A 21,935-nucleotide genomic window follows, 5' to 3' on the forward strand; every position below is an offset into this window, starting at 1 on the left:
TAAAGATAATGACCAGTCAACCAGCCCCCCCCCCCCCAAAAAAAAAAAAAAAAAAAAAAAAAAATGCGTGAGCACTGACGTGTGTGTACGCTCTCAACCAATCACTCGATTAGATATACATTTGTGCAATTGAATACCTCTAGAGTAGGCCTACCAAGTGTATCAGGGCATTCCCCCCCCCCCCCCCACACACACACACACACTCATAATTCTTGGTAGTACAATGTAATAAGGCTAGTTGCTTAACAGACAGCTTAAAGATTATGATGTTAACTCAGTATATATCCGAATATTAAAGGATCTCGCTATTTTTTTATCTGGTTTTTTTTTCATTTCCATAAAAGTGAGGGCTACGAACTGAACGTATGCACAACAAATATGAACATGCATGGTATATATTCACAACTCATTTCCACACAAACACTTCACATCTTGCACAATGCACCGCTGCACTTTTTCCCCTCATTCTTCCCTCCCTTTCTCTTTATCGCCACTCAGTGACTGATGACTATAGTATGTCATATTCATGATGTTGTTTACAATGCTGTATTTTTTAGACAATCATGCCATTGAATATGTCCTCATTAAACGTTTGCTTATGGTGATGATCTCCTGAATTTCTGCATATCAAGAATTGTCTGATACGTCTTTGAGCAATAAATATACTGTAACTTATGTTGGCATAAATAATGTATGTACAAATTATAGTTTGTTTATTATTTTGTATTGTGCCGGGGGAACAGCCAGAATATTAGAATTAATCATTTATTTGTTTTAATTGTCAGATTTAAATCATACTGTGCTCTGTTTTAGTTTGTTCAATTTACTTTGTATTTCATTTTTGTATGAAAAAGAAATTCAGAAATAAAATAAAAATCAAATCAAAATTATAGTAAAGATTAGGATCAGGGTTATAGGTTTACAATTAGAGTTTGGGTTAGGGTTAGGATTTTTGTCGTTACCATGACAATTGCCATTCCAGCAAGAGTTGATATGTTATCATATCAGCTTTTTATGAAATGGGGCCCATGGCCGGCAGAACCGTGGGGGCCGTGGGGGCTCGGGCCCCTACACTTTTTGTGCACCATACAAAGGAATACATAAGGTGTCATCACTTTGGGCCCCCACACTTTTTTAACCCGGAAGTACGTAAGTGGCACTAAATAGCCGAAATAGATAGAGATCTTGAATTGTGAGCGCTGTAAGGTGATGTTTTTTCCACTGAAGACCTTTTCAGCTGAAAATCCCCGGAAATGGAAGGGGAGAGAAGAGCTGAGGACGTTTTTTTTTTGTTTGTTTTTTTTTTTGTTTTTTGTTTGTTTTTTTTTTGTTTGTTTTTTTTGTGTGTGTGTGTGTGTTTCGCTTGTTAGTTGAAGAAACCCAGAAATGGAAGGGGAGAGATGAGCTGAACCCCCTTTTTTTATTTTGCTTGTTAGTTCATGAAACCCGGAAGTCGGCCCCCACACTTTTGAAAACGCTCCGCAGGCGCTGGGCCCTGGGGCCTGCAGATTGTTGAATTTTAATTATACCTGGCGCCGCCCAATAGGTGGCCCTTGACCGACCCTACCCCATGATTTCTGTCCTTTCCCAGTGGCGTGGACTAGTAGACATACACTTTCACAATGACATATTTCTGAATAATTGCTCAAAAAGTGTCCACTTCAGTTTTTAAAAAAATGCAGAAGTTATCTCGTCTTGGTTCAACATGACCATCACTGTCCACTTCCTCGAGGTTGGTCCCTTGATAACCGACTCGCTATTATCAAGCTCGCGCTGCTGGCGCTTGCCGCCAGCTTTTTTACCATTCAAAGCACTTTGTCCGGTTGGCCACTGAGGTCAGTGCATGGTTTTGGCGGATCTCATTGCGACTTTGGTTGTTTTGTATTGCTCGTACCGTAGCGCACAAAGTAACTGTCAAACTATGTGGTTGTTGCCAGCACCGAACGACGGTAATTATACAGTTATGTGCCACCCTGTGACTCAGTACTAACCTGTTTTTGATGCTTTTCATTATATCACGGTGTTCGTTGCTTAGTGTTTAGATGTGTTAATTTCTGCATTTTAGAAGTGATATGTTGACATCGATTTAGTGGGATTGGAGTACGGTACCGTACGTGTGGGCGCTGTGCAATAGCACCACACGTTGTTTTCTACGTTAGTTGTAGAAACAATTTTTTGGTCATCCGATTCCATTCCGCATATTGATTAATTTATATGACTATTGAGGAAAGCTGCAGACCAGGTAGGGAAGAATGCCTGATGGGATCGAATTGACAAGTAGATAATTTCCTTCTACACAGTGGCCAAAACAAGTAGGCCTAATAATGCAGCAGCGAGAAAAATTATCTCAGAAATGTCAGATGGATGCATCATGATCATTTTTGACTGACCAAGTCACATGAAGTATGTCATACTTGTCGGTCAAATGCATCATATCATGTATTCAGTAACCTTTGTACTATGAAGTTTACTGCCCATGCAATATAGTAGTGTGACTAATAACCTCGTCCTACCTACAAATTGTAGGTAGGACGAGGTTAAGTTATAAACTTAATTACATTTCTAGTCACACGACTGTACTAGTACTAAATTACAGCCAATTCAACGTTCAGACCATGCAGACGCGTCGTAGGTGCCTTTACTAGGCCTACATACTACAATACTGTGTAAGCTATTATTTTCGCGAAGAGATATTTTCGCGAATTAGAAGGACCCAGGCATTGTAGTGAGATGTTGTTTTCGCAAATTGACACCAACGATATCTTGCACGCATTAGATCTTGTACTTCGACTGGATGAATGAGAAGAATTTACATCAGTGTATTTTGCACGCATTGTTGCTCTAGTGTACGGCAACATTTTCGCGTGTTGTTCAATTCGCGATCCAACTGTGATTCGCGAAATTCACGAAAATTAAACCCTCATGAAAATAACCACTTCCACTTGCTTACTAGCAAACAACTACAGTGTATTGTCAGTGATGAGTGCAGGGCTAAGGACCTAGGTGCTTTGCCTGCACCTCAAGCTGCTGCCTGGTGGGCAGTAAGGAAAATGGAGCTGGAGGGGTTTCAGACCGAGGTGATCTTGAGCCTGAGCCTAGGGCAAGATGCCAAGAGAGACTAATGGTTTTACTTGTGGATTGGCTCTAATGTTACACCAAGTTCTTGCTCTCTCTCTCTCTGAAAAAACAACAACAACAACAACAAAAACCCCAAAAGCAAAACAAAAAAACAAAAAAACAAAAGCAAGAAACTTATTTGGCAGGTTAATTGTTCAGAATTAAGTGTTAGAACTATTAATTGCCATTGTTCTATTGGTAACCTATTAAAATGTGACATTTCCCCTGTTTCTGCAGAGTTTTCTCATCTGGAATAAAACCATGGCAGCTGTTAGTCAAACAACTGACCCTCCATCAGAATTAGATGGTCTTCAACATGTAAAGATATCTTCTTTGCAGCCAATCAGCTCCTTGCTCAACAAATATGTGATGGTAAGTACACTAGCTGCTTGCTACCACTGTAAATACCACACACTGGCCACTACACTAGTACCACTTTAGTAATACCATACATGACTGTAGCCTGACCAGACACTGTGCTGCGCACAGGGTCTGACATGTGTTAGTGTTTCAACGTTGTAAACGACCATCACTATTGACTGCAAAATCACATAAAATACCTTTTATTTTGTATCATTTTAAGAGTAATATAATTTGCAACACTTACCTACAGCGTATTTTCCTGATGGTTGAGTTGAATTCGGCGTTTTGTTGGTATCCAGACCTTATTGTTGAATTTTTCGGAGTAGATCGTGCGGTGGCATCTTTTCCTTCGAGAGCTTCACAAAAGCAACAAACTACCACGCATGCGCATTCAGAAGTGGTTGCTTTTTACGTACGCCCGTGCGCCCGTGCGTTTCATGTGTTACGTAAAGCTTGTAGTAGATCCGCGCGTGCTACACCGGCAATGATTTGAACTTTTTTTAGTCGGGGTCATCCGACTATCTCATCACTTCCGCCCCGACTACCTACGTTGTAGTATACGAGAGTGAATGCCATTCATATAACACGCAGATGAGGAGTGAAGCAGTAAGGACGTTTACAGACCTGATTTCAGCCATAGATTTCGGTAAGTTTTAGACGTAATTAAACAAAAAATCGCATACCGGTTATTTAATGATGGTCATAGATTACGATAATTCCTTATATTTTAGTTTTCCACAATTAATAAAGATATTCATGAAGGAAACAGTGAACGATAACAACGTCCGCGAAGGAATAGAGGTGCAGCGCTGTCGCCAGCGCTGCGTGTAGTTAACATGACTGCAGTTGTAGTTGAGGGCAAGGCTGTTACAGAAAAACAATGTGCATTATGATGAGAATGATAAGAAGTGCAATCTAGAAAAAGGTATTGGAATGAAATGTAAAATCTTACATTTCCTGAGACAGTAGAATCTATTGCCAAGGTGTGGTGCTAGTTGTGGGTGGATGGCAACCATAGAGTGTACCTACACTACAGCTGTACAGCATGAGATAAACACATCTGGTACAACTATGAGTGAAGAAGTCATCACCTAACAATAGTGCTTCCACAGATTGAATGCAAAGAAAACAAAAATTATTCAAATCATGTTTTTGGCCATTAATATTAATGCAAACAACAGCAACTGACATTATAAATATTGATACATCATTACACTACCTCTTTCTTGATTGCTAGCATGACCTTTTACATGTAGTGAATGTTACTGAGCTGTGCAGGTCATTTTAAAAGAGTTCTAAATGCATATGTGGTTGCAAGCAATATTTATACTTTTTGTGTGTGTTAAACAGAGGAAACTTTGTATTCGCATGACTTCTGTAAATTTTGTCTGATTTTTATGGATACTTTTGATATTCTGTTCATGTTTACTTTAATATTGAACTCGAGGGAAGCATAGAGTGTAGAGAGGGCATTGTTCTTTTTAATATCCAAGGATGCACACAATCACATCATGATTATCATATACTGTAAAAGTGGAAATTTTCGTGCATTTCACGCAACCAGAAGCTGGTGTAGAAATAGAATCACACGCAATTTTTGTCTGCCATACGTTCCAGTAGTTGATGTCTTGATTCCGCGGAATTAAAAACACACGAAACTCTGCTAACCCGGCCAAGCGCGAAAAACTAGTCGCGCAAAAATATCCACTTTTACAGTAATCATCAATTCTTTTTCTTTTCAACAACAAACAATTCCTTTTTTTTTTACTGTCTGTTTGTGCTGTTTGACACTCAGGGTCACATCAGCGTGAGATGGCCACTTGTGACCAGCGGCAAGAGACCAGTCCTGAAGTTAGTCATACAGGAAGCTCAAGGCGCATGCATCAACATCTACACATTTTGTGAATATGCAGAAGGCATGGACAAGTATAAGATTGGGGTGAGTGAAGTCCTTTGCAGAGATGGTCTGTCTCGGCACCTTGATATAATGTGCAGGTTGATTTGACAAATTGAGATATTGGGTACATTGATTAGATGAAGGAACAAATTTGAATTTAAAAAAAAATGCACAGACTTGCTGCAGGCTATCCTAAAACTACCAACAGTAATATGGCTGTGTAAGACCTACAGGTCTAAGTGCATATTGGTGATTACATTTATGAAAACTCTTTCAATCAGCATTGAATTGTCCATTGCTGATCTCGTCTATAGGTGCAGAAGATATTTATTTTAAAGTTCTTGCCTCGAGGTGTAATTTCATATTCTCAATGAGAAAAATATTTGTTGGTCTGTAAGTTATTGTCCAATTAAAAAGCCATATTCGGACAATCTTTGCGCAAAACTGTCCCATGCTGTGTAGAGCTACATTATCAGTCCCCCACTTCAAGATTCTTGATTCCTCCTTCCTTGCAGGACATTGTTTACATCAGCAATGCCGTGCTGGAGCGTTCACACACTTTTCAGAGAGACCAGCATCACCTGTGCCATCTGATTGTCGACAAAAGGCGGAGCCATCCACTACTATGGGTAAGACTGGTTTTTAGCCCGTTTAGACCTAATGAGACATTACTGTGTGTCTAACATAACTACTTATTGCTTTATTATGGTTTTGTGTGTTTTTGGTTTTTTTGAGGGGGGATGGATTATGTTTGCTTTCACTGATTTCAGTTAATGTCTTTATTATTTACTGTCATGTTCCAAAAGAATGCCCCAAACAAATGAGGGACAGAAATGTTTGTTTAAGTGATGCTTGAATACACACTTATCATATTTATACAACATGAACTACATTTGAACATATGACTAGTGTGCTCCAAATTCATCTTATATTTGATTGAATAATTTTTCCCCCTCTATTCATCATTGACTATCACATATGCTATAACTATTTTATTTTCTGAAAATGACCCACTTGATTTCACTTTACTTGCTTGGACAGGTTCAACCACAAAATGATGGGGGAGATGCGAGCGTAACATTACTCCCGTCAAAATCAGTAGCTGTGAGCGCAGCCTGCACAGCATCTGCAACTACATCTGCAGCGATGGCTCCGACTACAGCAAGAAGTACTGAGGAAGCGGGAACCAGTGAGTCGCGGGCAATGGCAGCCGATCCAGCGGAAGGTGTCAACAGTGGAACTGACCACCAAGAAGGGAGGACGGAAACCTGTGGCGGACCCAGCAACAGCCTGCCTGAGGATCAGGCCTCGCCAGCCCGACATAACCACGCTCGTGTCGTCCAAATCACAGATACTGGCAACGCGTCACCCAAGAAGGTAGGAATTTGTATTCTCAGATGATATATTAGGTGGTGTCTTCACGGTAGTCATGTATAAAAACTACATGTAATGTACAATAACCCCAGTAGCACAATCAGGTGCTCAAGACGATCAAGTAATGGAACACCTCTTTCCACATATGATTGGGTTCCAGGAAAGTTTTGCCAGTACTCTTCTCTAAAAATGATAGGGATAACACTTGTGTGCCTGCAGCTCTAACTTTGCTAAAAGTATCACTGCCATTGTTGGTAACATGATAGTAATTATATGGTATTTATCTATTTGATGATGAACTTTCGTTGATTTCAGGGGCTCAGAACCTACACCTACACGCCGCTAGCCGAAATAAAGGAATCAAACTCCATAGATGTGTATGGGGTGGTCAAGTTCTTCAAGCCGCCGTACAAAACAAAGGGACCTGGTACGTTTTGTTTTTTGGGGGGGTTTTGTGTCTAGTCATATCAGGTTACTAGTGCTATGCCTAACCTATGGCAATAATGATCGTGTTGCTGGATGACATTGCAATTGCTGCATTTCTTGTTAATGAATCTCCTGTCTTGCATATTGTGTACATGCCTCTCAACCTTTATTTGAGGCCCACTTAGACTCCTACAGAGATTTTTTGAGGCCCAGTTGTGCATGTATAGGTCAAATGCAAATCTTTCTTATTTTTATTAAGGGAAGACATCAGGGCTCAACTGTGAGAGCTTTATATCCCACTTGTTGAGCAACAGTGTATTAGACATTGCCTTAGCTTTCATCATGATTTTCAGTGTGAAAAGTGTGAAAAGTGGATGATGTAATTGACCATGTAGATAAGATTTACGTATTACAAGAGCTTCATGAAGTTTTGCCTGCAGCATAGACATTAACATCAGGTTGATTGCATATATTTAATTTGCGATATTGTATGTTCTTTAGTATTCTTCTTTATTTACAAGTGCACAAGGAAAGCATTTGCATTTGTTCTTGAAAGTGTGAATCAGTCAGCAATAGCATTTCTATTGTTTATTTCTTTCTATTTCCGTTTCTTTCATCGACTCTTATATCATGCACCCACTTATCAACACAAAAAACATGCACACACAATCATCTCTACTAGATTACTGTATGCTTCTCACCATTGTGGACCCGTCAGTGGACTCGGAAGAACACGGCCTGAAATGCGTTCTCTTCAAACAAGAGCTCCGCGAACTTCCGAACGTCCACCGAATCGGAGACATTGTCAGGCTTCATAGGCTAAAGGTAAAACAAGAGCTTCTTAAACCTGTCTTCGCTTGCATACATCCAAGCTGTCTTTTGTTTTTAATAGCATTTGTTTTTGTTTTGTTTTCTTTCTGTTTTATGCCAAGTGATCATATGAATGATTGGCATGATGCAGGAGTGATCAACCATCTACCCATCTTAGCTGACTTGTTTCAGTCCGATATGATGAATTTCTGGGCCAGGAGAGTCTGGCAATATGTAATAGTTTTGAAGACAGAGCTTCAAAATTATTTCTATTTTATTTGCCCCCTGAGGTCAGTTTGTTTTTCTGGAATTCCAAGCTTCTTTGCTGTTGTTTATTAAAAGAAGTTTGTCTCTCCATTTGCAGGTGAGAAAATTTGGAGCCAACTACCAGGGCCTCAAAGGTAATGGCTTTTCTTGCCTGGTTTTTGACGGCAAGCCAGGGACTCCAATCGAACCTAGGTCATCTAGTCCTGGCTTCACATTCTCTGATGAGGACAAGAAAAAGGTAGAGATATTGAGAACTTTTCTTCTCACTTCAAATTTTCTGCTCTGTTTTTTGAAAATCAGGTTGCTGATTATGAACATATGATGACCTTGTGATTCAAGATCTATATTCGATATCTCTGATATAAATCCTGTCACAGAATTCAAGTTCTATGCCGCTACCTTCACACAGTGATGTTAAAAGATGAGTGTAATGAGGAAAAGTGATAAGGGAAAGAGTGAACAGACCCAGATGTCAGAGAATGGGGAATTATAATACTATATTAAATGGGTTAGTCAAATACCGGTTGGTGATTGGCTAAACAGAGTCACGTGATTGAGGTATATTCGTTATGTTCTCCCATGGGCGAACATTCATGGTAATGTTCTCCCATGGGAAACATTTCCACGTAACAAATGACAGAAGGCCTAGGACCGCGCGCGCACAGTGAATTTGGCTCTGCGCGAGCGAGCTATGTAGTGTGTAGTGCTAGCTGCACATGCATGCTATAGCTATGCTGGTACATGGTGTGGCCTTGGCTGCAAAGTTCGTACTATACTGTACACTGAATCTCTACGATCTTTGTGGTTGACATTGACGTATTTGACTAACCCATATAATATAACAGATGATGACTTTTGTTGTCGGGAACATGTACCAAACGTTCCACCCTCAGGGTTTGAAACGCTATTTCGGGAGGCTATAAGTCCCTGGACTTCGTCTCGGGACTTATAACCTCCCTCATAGTATTTCAAACCCTTCAGGTGGAACATTCGGTATGTCCCTCCCCCGCCAGTCATCATCTATATAATGAATGGGCATCATTATACAGTATGACCATTTTTACCAATGTCAACCTCTGCTGAACTAGCACAAAAATGATAACACGCAAGGAGAGACTTAATGCAACATGATTGGATTGTTTGCTGACTCTGTCATTTCATATTAACGTGTATTCTTAATGGGTATCTGCACCCAACAGGTTGAGGAACTGCGAAAGTGGGCTGCCCAGCAGACAGCCATCCCCTTTGCCAGCAAGACCTGGACCCTGTCCCAGATTGTCGCTAAGGAATACTTTGACCTCATATGCCAGATCGTTGCCGTGGCAATCATCCCGTCTGAGAGCTGTGTCCTGCTGAAAGTCTGGGATGGAACCAAGTACAAGTGGTAAATATTGCAGGCTGTTTCTTATACCATCATTAAGGCTGTTGTTTTCTCTCAACCTTCCCAAACTCTATTTGCTTGTGCAGTTTACAACGATGCTTTGCAGGCCTGTCCTTGAAATTGACCTTAAGTTATATGTCATACCTTTGTGAGACATTTGAACGGTATGAGTATTGCAGATGACTTTCTTCTTTCTTTTTTTCAAAGTCTTTCTTTTCATGGAGGAAATGAAACTTGCATGACAAACTTTAAAAACATAATGTCATGCGGCATCACAACTAGCATTAAAAGTTTATCCTAAAGGATGAACTCAATGAAGAAGAGATGATACATGGATTTTCAAAATGTACTACTTCTTTTACGTATGGGTAAGACTAGCAGTAGTACAAACTGTTCTTACAGTTTGACTCCAATTCTGACTTTCTGTTGAGGTTGTGTCTTCAAATAGTTATGCCTCCCAGACCTATTTAGGAAAGAAGTGTAATCATGACCGTAACACAATTTTGCAGTGTGTTTTGGGGTTATGATTTGAATGCTAGCCGTTGGAAGCAAAAATAGCCAGAGCTTTGTCATACCATTTACAAAACAGCAAAGCCTGCCATGTTCTCTACAACTTTGCTGTACTGCATTTCTAGCATAGATGCTTCTATAAAGTTACTTGGCTTTGAAAAACAAAATGTTTGCCAAAAACGTAACTTGAACAGACGTTGCAGTCTCATAATCATTTGGAGTGTACATAGTGGCACACCAAGAGTTTGTGTAAATGTCTAGCCTTTTTGAACTGTACATGGAGTCAATTAATGATCATTCAAGCTCTCATCACATAAAGTGGGGATACAGGCTGCTTGCTATTGGAACCTCAAGAAGTACAACTTCTTGCATGCACCTAGTGTGTGTATATATAGTTCTTATTTCTCACCAGTGACTGTATCCAATATCATACTTTCAATACATATTTCCAACTACCAGTATATCAAAGTAAATCGTAAGGCATGTCATGTGCATATGAGGTACTGCAAGCCTGTCATGTGATGCCCATTTTATCAGCTGTTCACTCCGATATTGCCATTGGCAAATTTTGTGAATGTGACGTCAATGTCGTTTCGTGACACTGGTCGTGAAAGAGGTTAAAATGCAGTGCTGTGTTCACACCAGGCCGGTGCGATGTCTGGATGTCTCCCAAGTACAAGTCAAGTGGGATACGGAGCTGGCATGCAGGGCCGAAGGGTTGACGGTAGACGTCGCCCTCTACGACAACCACATGGTAGCGGGACAGCAGCTGAAGGTAATAAATGGTTCAACCACGACATCCACTCATTTGCAGGGCTGTGGCTTGCTTTTCCTCAATTTGATATCGCCTGTCTGCCAATGCAGAGAGAGACAGACTGATATTGTACAAAATAACATCATATACACTCTGCAACAAATTGTTCGATGAGACCTTACTGAGGTGTGTGTGTGTGTGTGTGTGTGTGCAAAGATTGAACATGTTTTTCTCACTCACAAGGTATCATAGACAATCTCTTTGAAATCCTCAAAGTCTTCTCTTAGAGATACTCTCGGGCATGATACATGAAGGAAAGAGCTTTGATAATTCATGATTTTGTCAATCTAAGCATTGCTAATTCGTGGACATCATGTTATTCAGTGATGTATCGCAAATGAATTCACCTTTGATATTTCAGTGCATTTTGCTGCTGTCCATGTTCAACACACTAGAAGTGCATTCAATGGCAATCCACATCATGCAGGTATTTTGCCTCATGTACTATATGATTTGTGTCCTAGATCAAGTAAAAAATGGAATAGTCACATATGATTGCATCCCTATTTCTTTCTTCCTCTCGGGTAGCCTGGTGATTTTGTAAGGTTGTACAACCTGCACGCAGCCCCTTACACTCCAGCATCAGCTACTGTCCCCACAATGATCGAGCTGGTGTTGCATCGTGGGACATCGTACGGGCGGGGTCTCGCCACCATTGCTGAGTGGGAACAAGACCTGAGAAGCACTAAGAAGTGAGATTTACCAAGCAGGTTTCAGTTGTCAAAATTCTTTTTATTGCACTCCCTTTATAACAAACACAGTTATAACAAAATTTGTGTTTCAATGAAGTAAAAATTCAGGTCCCCCCAAAATGTTACTAGTATTGATATATCTTCATCTGCTGTATTATCCAGCTATAATGAAATTTCAATATAACGAAAGAAACTGCTCATTCCGAGGACTTTAATATAACAGTAGTTACCCATATCACCTTACATTTTGTTATCACCTGCATTCATAGACAGAAAGATCCTTTACTACCAATTTTTAACTAATTTGTTAACTGATTTGTTAACCCTTAGATGTGTGGTTGCAATTTGTAACGCCATATTTAGTTAGCATTTCTTTTTGTTTAAATGGACCTCTGACTTCATGGTGAACCTAAACTCTTTGCACTATGTTCAGATTATCAATATTATTAAAGAGCAGAGTCCTAAAACCGTGGTCCCTTGTTTAATGGCGGCCAAAATGATCTTTCGTACAAAGTGTTTCCAAGTGGAACTCTCTTGTTAGGATTCTGCATTACACATTCTTCCTTTCAGTGTGTCTAATGATCCTCTCCCCCCTTTTTAAAAAGAAAAATGCTAGAAGTCACCAAGAATCACCGATCCATTTCCCAGCCCAACTCCTCACCCGTCAATGGCCGGTCATCGCTGACCAGTGACATGGATCTGGATTGGCAGGATGTTGCAATGCTTGACCATGCAGAAGCTCAGCCCAGGAGTGTCAGCAATGCTCTGGATTCACTGGACAGTGATCAGGAACCAAGGTGTATGCAGAAATCTGCCTCAGGTATTGAAACAACATTTGTCGGTTGGTTGTTTCTATTTGTGCTCTCTTTTTGGCCTGCTCCATCCCCACTTACCTCCGTTTCTTTGTGTATCTGTTCCATTTGTCTGCAAGAAATCAAAGAGTTAGGTCTTTTTCCTAGTATCTTGTCTTCTTTTAAAAGTGCATAGTCCCGGTAGTGTAGAGGGTGCTGTTGATGATACTGCCGACAGCATTGATACAAAGATAGCCAAAGTTGAGCTGTCATCAAGAGTAAAGCGCGTAGGTGTTGCTAAGTAACGTTGCCTTCGTTGTCTTCTCTGCGCATCACACAGTCTGTAGTAATGCCAGGGTGCGTGCATAAGTGCTTCTTATAATGACATCACAAAAGAAATTTGCTAAAGCTTTCATCCCCCATAGCCGATTCATGAGCCGAACTGTGATCTGACCACTGACTACAGTGGATCGGACTTCTATAGGAAACTTGCGCCGTGCGCCAGTGTACGCCTTTGACTAAAACACCAGGGACCACGTACCTTTAAGTGAAGACCCAAAAATATAACACCAGGATCAATACCAATGTTTGTCCGAGCACTAATTTTTTATCTTTCTTTTTCTGAAAAGAAATCATCACTCCATTGCCCATCCCAACTGTGAGATCTCTTATCTGGTAATTTGCAGTAGTGGGGCACTCCAAACTCTACTTGAGAGGCTGGTGATTCTTCATATTCTTACGCTCATGCTTGCCGTCTTGTCTCTCATGTATTTATTGTAAATGCTTTAAGGTTTAATGTTGTGTTTGCATGTTATCGTAACCTGCAATATGACCATTTATTCCGAGTTTTCAGGGCTGATAATCCTCTTTGCCAAGGAATCATGACTGATTTCAGTCAAATTCAACATCCAATTCTCAGCTGTGTCGCATCTTCCAGCCATGAGATCGAAGGTGTACCGACTACAGAGCTTGAAAACTCACTTAGGAAGAACTGCACTGTTCTTTGATCCTAATGTCCGTACCATATTAATGTACGTATTGTTTGTTCCTTCATCCTTGCTCTGCTTTACCTTCCCCAGTCATCACCGCCAACTACGACACGAGGTTCTCCACCCTACAACAGGTGCTCGATGGCTCTATCGTGTTCCGCACCAAGGCCCGAGTGGTGGACTACCAGCCGAGGGCTGTGGAGGAGTTTGTCAGTCTCTTTTGTCCCAAATGCAGACTGAGGTAATCATTGCCAGACATTCTGATGCATGATCGTAATGCCATAAAAGCTGTTATTTTTGCGAGGATTTAATTTTTGCAAAATTCTCTAATCACCGCTGCGTTACGAATTCAATGACATGTGGAAATATTGCCACATGTTATTAAGGTATGGCCTAGTATCTCTGTGCACGTATGATAGCCTCAGTGTCAACTGGCTTTAACAACATCTCACGAAAATATTTGTTACCTCCTCATTAGTGAAAATATCTGTACGCAAAAATAACAGCTCATGCAGTACTCATTAGCAATATCAGTCATCTGATTATGCCAGGCCAGCATCATAATGAACATGTCGGACTGATGAGAGCACACAAATTGTAACAGCAACAGATTCTGTTAAAGGTATCTCCCAGTATCAAGTGAAATTATTGTACAGAGTTGTTTTGAATATATTTTGAACCTTCCTTTTGCCCTTTTTTCACCCTTAGCTGCAGAATTCCACAGCCAGTGAATGGAGTCACATTTGTAACCAGGCAGGGACAGAGCAAGCCTGGAGTCACAACCAGGCTGGGCCGGAAGAGGCGACTTCAGGATCAATCACAGACCACGTTAGTATAGCAAGTGAAACCTCAAGATCAAATCTCTCATAGAAACTCCTTTGGACGTATCTCTGTATACAAGAAAACAATTTTTTTTTTTGCCTCCTCCTATCCCCTAAAAAAAAGATTGATAAAGTACAACTTTGATAATAGTGACTTACACAATGAAGTAATTTCCATTGCATTTGGTGTAGATAGAGGAGCTGACTACTTGGATGAAAATCCCTTCTTTGAGTTTGTAATTCCTTGCACTCAAGACCTGTTTCCCTTTGAGCTCATTTGCATATTTTGCTAATTTACATCCCAGTGACTGGTATCACCTACCACTCTAATTTCTGCACTCTAGCATTTTATCTTTAATTTCACAAAGTGCTTTCAGATTCAATTGTTGAATCTAATGTATGCTGTCACCTTTCATATGTCATCTCCCCATTACTACAACAAGGCAATGTGGTCTCAGCCCCACGAGACATCCACCTAAAAACTCACTGCAGTTAAAGTTTAATACTACCTGGACTATGGCATTCTGCTTTGCAGCATCTTCATCGTCTGTTCTTCTTTTCTCTCTGCAGTCCATCTAAAAAGGATGTGGGTCATCCCAGGAATGAGACACCAGAGAAGGCCAGCTCTCCCACTCGCAGGAGCCAGAGAATTCTCCAGAGGAAAGGTGAAACCCGGGGTGAGATTTTATGCCCTTCTGGCTTCCTTGCTAGCCACATTAGTAGTGTCAGAGATAAATCTTTTAGTTTGGGAGAATGTGACAGCTGTAAGGCACATTGAGAAGTGACGTTTATTACCGTACAGAGTCTGAAAATCTTCCTGAGAAACAGAGACAGCTGGGATGAGGGTTTGCTCATCCTACGCGTACATCATCCATGTAAATGAGTTTGTCTTGTTTATACAACAAATAGGGCATAATTTTTCCAGAAAGTGAAATGGACAAGTTGTGCCGAGGAATTGTACACCTTAGTGTTATGTGACCTCACCCTATGTTCCCTTGTTCTTCCAGATCCACCTGACAAATCTCATGGCAGGCAGGAGACACCTCAAAAGGTGCAACGCAGGCAGGAGACACCTCAAAAGGTACAACGCAGGCAGGAGACGCCTCAGAAGGGACAACGCAGTCAGGAGACGCCTCAGAAGGGACAACACAGACAGAAGACGCCTCAGAAGAGGCAGCACAGACAAAAGACACCTCAGAAGGTGCAAAGAGTGACAGCAGTGGTTCAGCCAACATCTGGAGATGGTCAGGAAAGAACTATTTCTCTGGCATACATTCAAGGTAACTTTGCATTATTATTTATGGGTTGTTGTTGTTGTTGTTTGTTTGTTTGTTGTTGTTGTTGTTTTTTTTTTTTGGGGGGGGGGGAGTCATATGCGGCCATTCCTATTAGCCTCATACGACTGTATTTCAAAATCTTCTTCAAAGCCCTTGACTTTTTAAGGGAACCATTCTGATTGCCTTTATAGGTGCTTATTAATCTGTGGCAATTATTAAAGTATCATGGCACTGGGGAACATAAATGAAATGAACATGGGAAAAGTACCACATGCATGTGGCATCCATGTTGGGGCCAGAGTTGATATTTTCGTGCATTGTTGAATTTTGGAATAGCACTGGACTTGCAAAATTCAAGAAATAAAAACCTAGCGAAATATGTGGCGCATACAGTCTCTTCTTCATGCTGTACAATCTGCATAGTGAAACAGCTACTGACATGATTTGGTGCTGATTGCTAGCATCTTTAACCTTTTTATTCTTAATGTGGGTATTGACAATCCTGACATCTGAGCATAGGATAGATAGATTATAGGTGGAAAGTTACTTTTGTGTTTATATTGAGGAAGTACTCGACCTTATCTGAGATTCCTAGATTGTACTGTCAGTGAATGCTAAGCAATTCTCGCTTTTCTCATTATGGACATTGTTACTGTTCCTCTAATGTCGAGATCAATGCAATTTGTGGATCTTAAAAGGAATGTTTTGTATTAAAAGCCAGTTCGCAGTGGCACTTTGTGTATGAGCAAAAAAGGTCGTTTGTACCATGAGTCATGGTGCTTTTTAAATTAACTGGGATTAGCATCTGTGATGCAATGATTATTCAATCATGCTATCCATATAAATGGTGTTTGTCAGCACATCCACCTGACAGGCTGCAGGCCTGGTATTTTGGCAAGATTAACAGAAAAAGGTTTGTTAAAGCTTGCAATGAAAACACAAAGAAATGGATGCTTCCCCAAGTTGATGGACCATTCTGGTTACGTGGTCTACGCAAGTTCATTCTTTGTTTGAACTTGAATTTCATATAAATTGTTACATCAGGCAAGCTTATGCATTATGTCACTTTTAAAACCAATGAATGCTTAACCAACCAAGATAATGGAAAGGTCATTTTTACCAAATGTGAATGTGAGCTAAAACGAACTGGCTTATTGTGCTGTGTTTTGCTAGTTGATTTTGATGGTCTCTTTGTTCTGTCTTTCCACAAAGACTTGACCGTCCAGGACAGCCTGTCTCTCATGCAGCAGGGTCTTCAGCTGCAGCGGGTACCCAAGGTTCTCATGAGGATCTTTGGACTGGGGCCAGGGGGAACCCTAGTGGGCCCACCATGCAGCTCTACATCTGCCCTGTGTGCTGCCCAGACCAAGCAGAAGGTGAGGGCAAATGGATTCAATATTACAGATGCGATCGGGGCTGGATAATATCCTTAGAAATACAATTCCAAACTGTGTCCAAGGTGGCTTGGATGAATAGAGTAAAATCAAACAAGCAAAGTGGTGGGGAATTCATCAGGTTGAATCTATACTGTAAAGTGGAAATTTTCGCAGTGTTGAAATTTTCGCGCATTCGCGCAACCAGAAACTAGTGCGAAAATAAAGCACGCGAATATTTTGCTTGCCATATGCTCCTGTGCGTGATGTCATGATTCCGCGGAATTAAAAACACGCGAAACTCTTCTTACCCGGCGAAGCGCGAAAAATTAGTCGTGCGAAAATATCCACTTTACAGTAATTGGAAAATGAAGGAGTTTGTGAGTTTTACACATTTTTATAAAATTTATGATATTAGCAGCAGACATATGTTTAGATGAGAAAAGGTAATAATACAAAAGCCACACAAGTCTTCCATCTGCCTACTAACAAATTTTCACTGTAATCAAACCAAAAATGTTATGGCCTTGGGATCAAATCTTTGTTTTGTTTTAAAAAAAAAAAAACAGAAGCAAATATTAACCCAAACTGATAATGATGGTTTAAAAAGGGCAAGGGTTGTACTGCAGATGCTAAATTGTTGACCGAAAGTATGATTGTTGTGACAACTTGTGCATATATCTAAAAAATTCTGAGGCAGAATCATGATCGTAAGTACATTTGAGGAATTTTTGGGCGATAGATAAATGCACCAGTTTTTTCAAACATGATTAGAAATGCTGATTTGAAGTGCTATTCATGGGGCATTTGAAATGCGGTTGGGACTACCATTGCCTTTCTGCAAGTAGATAAACATAATGCCACTTTGAAGTGTGTTTATATCTCCAAGCTACCAAGTTCATCTTCAGTGTACACAATGTCTGCTAAAAAAGTTGACCTCTACTTATCAGGTCAAAGGACACAATGAAGGTCCGCAGTGGCGTAACCCTTGAATCTTGATTTTAATATGGCTAGATAAATGACGCACCCCAAGAATTGCATTTTAAACCACGTTTGTAGATGTCATTAGAAAGGCGTTTGGAAAAGGGATTCTCTCTATCTGGAGGCAGATAAATGCTACATGCAGCCTAAATCTCTTGTGACAAACACATTCCTCCTGTCCAAACAGACGCTGAGGTGGTAGTACTGCAGTATCGTTATTGGCTGAAACTCCGTCTTCAGGATTCGTCAAAGACTCTGGAGGCCATCTTGGAAGGGCAAGATGCAGTGAGTAGGCAGGCTCCGTGCTGCTTGTTTATGTCTGTCTGTTTGTCTGTATGTTTTTTGAGCTGTCTGTCCATGTGAATGTGTGTACTGTATACTGCATGTGTGTGTGTTTCTTTCTCTCTGTCTTTCTGTCTGTCTGTCAAATAATATGCCTGTCATAAGTATGTATGTATGTATGTATGTTTGTGCATAATGTGTGTGTGCATGTGTGTATGTATGTATGTCCTTCTGTCTGACTGTCATTCCTGTGTACGTTTACTGATTAGCTGCCTTGGCTGAGGTGAGAAGTAGATGCATGAGCTAAAAAACAAAAAAAGCAAACAAGAACAACAAAATGTGGAGAAAGAGCTTTGTGTCTTTATGCCAGCTTGAGAGAACTTCACAGTAATTACCATGCTAATACTACAAGCCATGAGTAGCTGAAATCTTGGAAGATATTTCCAGGGCTCTGTGATATTGTTGGTAGCCTGTTTCTGGTCATCATGTCAAAAAAAATCATGATTCTCTACCCTGCTCTTTGCCCTGCATTTTGTGACTACCTGTGACCAATCGCTATGATGCACTGGCATTGGTGGTGATGAAAGAGAACGTACTGTAATCTCTCCTCTTATGTACATCCCTTCAGGAACTCTTCTTCGGAGTCCCCGCGAGCAATCTCCTCGTTGATGAGGAGAGCAAGGTCCAACTGGAGGACCAAATGATGAGACTCTGTCCCCAATGGGAGGAATACGAGGGCATGGCAGACACTGAGCATCCCAAGATGGAGTGCTGCCTGGAACCCCGCATCAGCTCCAGGCGGGGAGAGCGGACGATCACCTACTACCTGAGAGACACCAGGCTTGCCCTTGATGTTGTGTGATGTCATCACAACGAAGCACTTTCCAGAATTTTTTTCCCGTGGCATGAGCATCTATGCAAATCAAGGGGAGTCATTTTGTGTGTGTGTATGTAAGTGTGGGTTGGTGGGTGTGTGTTTTGGCAATTTCATCTTAAGAGCCTTAGACGTGCCCATGCCATCTGTTGAGAGGTGTGGTCGTACCAGTTTACCACCACCAAAGTAGAATTCTGCACCTAATAGCAGCCAGTACATATGCGGTATCTGCTTTTTTCATGCCTCCGCCACAAAGTGTCGCCGGAGGCATTATGTTTTCTTTTTTTAGGATTTGAATCCTATGTGATGTCAAAACTGACAGAAAACAGGTGGATCATTCAATGAGGCAAAGCCGAGTTGAATAGTGCACCTCATCTTTCAGCAAGTGCAAAATCTTGTTCCATTGCACGAGTAAAGACCATACACTATTCGTTTTATACAACACCTCAAACGTCAACAGATTTGGTCCACACAGATTCTTGAATTTAGCACAGAAATGGCAACCATTTTCTGTGAAAGAGGAATGAGTAGCCACACAGTCACATGGACAAAAACTTCAAGTCAATCGTGAGTTTCACACGGGAGTCAATGGAAATGGGTGACGTCAGCCGTGCACTATCCATTTTTGCTCAAACAGAATTGCACTGCTGACAGCCACAGTGTGCGATGGAACAATTATCTAAATGTCACATGATGGGAAATCGACCAATCGGATAGCTACATTCTAATTAGGTGTTGTATAAAATATTAAAAGACTCACCCTTCTAGGGGCTCACAACGAAAAAAAGAATATAATGTTCATGTAATGATAGTGTGAATATGTTCATTTCTCTGGACTGTATATGTGCTTTGCCTGAAAATGTGCTACCCAAGATTACTGATTCACCAACCAATGGCTTCACTTATTTACAGAGTTTTATTTATGGAATATTCCGAGTTTCTAAGTTTTTGAACTGAATTTTTTTTAATGAAATATTATGCTATGGAGTAGATTTCAGCAACTGGAAATAGTTGAAATGGATTTGACAGAAATAATTAGTCTGCATAATTTTGCACAAGAGATATTGAGCCACTCTTGAAAATTACTTTTTATTGTAACACTTCAAAAAAAAAAAAAAATCATATCTAAGATATGTAATGGTATAAACCAGTGTATTTCAGAAGCACCAAAGCATTCTGTGTAACATCACATCACTTACGCCTTGCACAAAATCACGAAATCAACCTCTGGGTAATTGCAGTAGAGACGTTCTGAATTGTGCTATGTTTAGTATGAATTTCATGCTTGCGGTATGATGATGCCCAGAGCAGATTGTTGAATGGCAAAGAAGAGGCTGCATAGATGTCAGCTTATCATCTCGTGTTACATCCTATGGACGTCCCAACTTCCACATCCAGCCTGGTCATACAAATATATCCAAGACCTCCCTTGGAAGAACCGAATTTGAGTTTCTCTCATCAGCGCAAGAAACTTGCCTTACCTTGCATTAGTGGGCATAAGCAATGTCCAAATTCACCTGATGCCTTAACCCGTTGAGGACGGTTTGATTTTGCTACAACACGCATTTCTCATAGACGCCTGCCTGAGTATACTCGGGACTCGTCTTCAATGGGTTAATGTAGAATTGGTCACAGTTCCAATGTTCTGTATATTTATTTATTTATTATTTTTAATGAGGTGCTTATGCAGAGAATGTGTTTGACACTATGTGTAAAGGCCTGTAAGGACTGTGAGTTTTTTGTTTTTATTTCTGGATAGTGTTTGTTCTCAAAAAAAAAAAAATTTTCTTTGGCAAGTTCCAACAAGAGCTCACTGTTATACCTCTTTCTTTAAGGCTGTTCCTCGTCATTCTCAGAACTCATAAACTGGTAATTAAGAAGAATGTCCCAAGTTTATATTCTGGTAGAAAAATGCCACTCTCCGTTGATAGAACATTCAGTTTTCCTCAAGAGGACTACTCACATAGCCTACCTGTAGTCAGTTTCTGTGTGCATTGTTTAGCCACATTGTACAGTTACTGTGTATGTACCATTGGATACAAATGAGGAAGCTGAGTGTATGTATGTATGACTATGTATGAAGTGACATGAGCGTACAACAGCCAACAAAATGCTGTCTCAGGTGACTCAATAACTTTGAAATGGTCTTCGCCTTATAACCCTTGTGCCTCTGAGATGGTTTAATTCTCCCATGGGGTTGACACAGTGTGCACCTGGTTTCAGTAATCTGAGAGTTAGTGTCTCTTAGACTTGCTCATACTATGTTCATCGTCCATTCCTTAACCCGTTGAGGACAATAAGTGTCTATGGGAAATGAATGTTGTAGCAAAATCAGCCCATCCTCAACGGGTTAATGTGTTGGTGCATCCCTTCAAAAGAGCTTTCACTTTTGATTACTCTCTTCAAAGATCGAAACTGGCCGAGCATTGTGACAGAGTAGTCGGGATCACAGAATACAGCCACCAATCTTTGGTAGTGGTTGAGAGGCATGTTGCTGTCGTACTTCAGTTGTGACATCATCCCGCGAAGAATGTATCCATTGAACGACGTTTGAATGAACTACACCTTATGATTGCCGATTGTTATGTCATGAATTTTGAAGCATCCCCCCAGGTCTGCATGAGTTGGTAATTTGTAGCAAATGGGCATTTTGTCTTAGGCATAGTCATAGAGGGTTGAAAAACTAGACATACAGAGTTGATTTGATTTATGGCAAGATAAAATTGAGGAGCAAAAACTGGGGGACAAAATTTGTTGTCAGTAGCCCAAGACTGTCTTTATTTATTTTGCATGAGAGAACTGGGTATCTCTCTTTGCTGTTCCCTTTGTCTTCATCTTCTTCTTCATCTGTCATCTTCTTTCTCTTCATCTTCCTCCTTATCTTCCTCTTCATTTT

At 40.6% G+C, this 21,935-nt stretch overlaps 1 pseudogene; it reads left to right on the forward strand.

Annotated features, from left to right (window-relative positions):
* Positions 1-1,919: 1,919 nt before the first annotated feature.
* On the forward strand, positions 1,920-19,362 carry LOC139715628 (uncharacterized; annotated as a pseudogene).
* The last annotated feature ends 2,573 nt before the right edge of the window (positions 19,363-21,935 follow it).

Source organism: Diadema antillarum, unplaced genomic scaffold (assembly GCF_040938485.1).
Source record: "Diadema antillarum isolate AM-2024a unplaced genomic scaffold, OU_Dant_1.0 scf00000052, whole genome shotgun sequence".
NCBI lineage: Eukaryota > Metazoa > Echinodermata > Echinoidea > Diadematoida > Diadematidae > Diadema > Diadema antillarum.